We start from the raw sequence: 2,099 nt of genomic DNA, 5'->3' as shown, positions 1-2,099 counted from the left end.
GAGTTAGTTATATTTCTCAAATAATTAAGTGAGACGTTTGTCAATCTCAAAAGAAGCTGGTTGAAAGTTCTGTATATAATCAATTTTAGATGTTTGATTTTCTTTATGGCACTTGAATTTGAATATGAAATATTTAACAAGGATCTAAGTGTGTCGTGATACTTTTTTATTTTTACATCGAAAAGCAATGTGCATTTCATAAGGAGATTGACAACAGAAAATGGAGGACAGAAAAAGGTAAGTTATTGACTGTTTTATTAGTTATGCTATTTGAGGAATAATATCTTTCGTCGCAGTTTTTATTTCCTACACAACAAGTTTTGTAGTATAAAAAGATACAATGCAAAATATATTATAATGGTAATTCTGCGAATAAATATGTAGATATAGAATAAGGACAACTCGCTTGGTTTAATTTATTGCAGTTTAATAAGAGATAGTTATAAAATTTTCATCACTTTTCTAATTTTTTCTGAATAACATATGAATATTTTATTCAATATTATTTATTTAATGGAGAAACTGATATTTTTGCCGATGTTATCAATATATTTAGAATTATCTATTCTATTTAATAATAAAATAATTTTTGTAAATAATGTCAAATTTTCCATCACTGCTAGTTCTGCAAAGAAATCGTCAAAGACCAACTGAATTTAATATGAATTCAAATCATGCATCTGAACATGGAAATTGCTGAAAATAAACTCAAATTATTTTAAAATAAATTAACGTACTATATAAAAAAGTGTTGTTAATCTTTGTTTTTCATTTTATGCTCCACTTGTGTGAGGTTCTACATAGTTAAATAATTCTGTAATATTTTAATTAGATTAACGATCTGTGAAAGAGAAGTCGCCTAGGGCTCACTTTACTATATCCTGTGGTACTATGATTTTCCAGTTAGATAAACTTATTTAATTGTTGTTCATCCTTATTGTAATGTCCAGAATGTGTATAGTTTAATTCAGATATTCATGGGAACTTCCTGCTCGCAGATAATCTCTCTACACAATAAACATTTACAGTTTGTTTCAAAAATTCATAGACAGTTCATGCTAGTGAACTGTATTTTTAAGCTACGTTTAACGAAAACATGTGATTGTTATTTTATTTCATTTTTTGCAGACATATAGCGATTACTTTGCCATCCCATGAGTGTTTCTTTGTGGTTAGAAGGAAGGAGTAATACTACCGCTACTATATAAATAGTATCAAATCTTGGGTATAGCTACAACTATTCTAAATCCTGGAATGCCACTGTTCTGGTTTTCTGAACAGATCTAAACACACTTACATCACTTTATAAACAAAAGAGTCGTATGTGTTTTAGATTGTTATTCTATTTTATTTTTCCATAAATAAAATTATACAAATACTGAGTTTGTGTGTGTGTGTGTTTATAACTAATTATTTTCTTAAAACTGTTAAATAGCTATGAGCAAAGGATACCCAAGTGTATTTCATATCTCATTTACACCTTTTACCATGTCTTTTTTTCTTCTGATATGACAGATGATATTACGATGAAATATATTGTAACTCCACTGTCCTAATTTTTTAAGTAGAAAAAATACGAAGAATTTTGTGTAACAGCAGTAACATTTTAAATGGCAGTGAAAGATAAGAAATGCATTACGGAGTTAAATTTCTATTGTGTTTATTAAAGTATAGAATATTTTCAGATGTTGAGATGCCCATCATTGTAGATATTGAGGACAAAAAAAGGGAAAGAGGTTAATCTACTCTTATTATTACTTATCTGTCTAATTTGTAACCGTTGGTAATGAGATCACCCAAAGGAACACTTCCCCATTTTCTTTTGAGGTGTTTGAGTATCAAGTAACATTATAGTTAGTAAGGCAATTATGTGCCATTTTCCCTTTCATCCTTGGTTGGTTCTAAATATTAATGATAAACTTCCATCTCTTAATGGGACTGTCAATAGTTTGTATAAAATACTAACTTATGAACAAAATACTTTAAAAAAGAAGTATAAAATTGATAAATTAAATATGGGGGTGCACATTACTATAACAAAGATAGGATTGTTTGTTTGTTTTATAATTTCGCGCAAAGCTACACGAGAGCTATCTGCG

At 28.4% G+C, this 2,099-nt stretch overlaps 1 long non-coding RNA gene across 1 annotated transcript in view; it reads left to right on the top strand.

The window, feature by feature from the left end:
* LOC111088638 overlaps positions 1–2,093 on the top strand; it is a 6,502-nt gene extending 4,409 nt beyond the window's left edge. The window contains exons 2-3 of the long non-coding RNA XR_002613101.1: positions 186–237; positions 1,129–2,093. This is a non-coding gene — a long non-coding RNA (uncharacterized LOC111088638). The remainder of the gene's footprint in view (positions 1–185; positions 238–1,128) is intronic.
* The last annotated feature ends 6 nt before the right edge of the window (positions 2,094–2,099 follow it).

Source organism: Limulus polyphemus, unplaced genomic scaffold (assembly GCF_000517525.1).
Source record: "Limulus polyphemus unplaced genomic scaffold, Limulus_polyphemus-2.1.2 Scaffold4170, whole genome shotgun sequence".
In the NCBI taxonomy this organism is placed as follows: Eukaryota; Metazoa; Arthropoda; class Merostomata; order Xiphosura; family Limulidae; genus Limulus; species Limulus polyphemus.
Note: the sequence above shows the minus strand (reverse complement) of the source record. Positions and strands in the feature narration are given on the sequence as shown.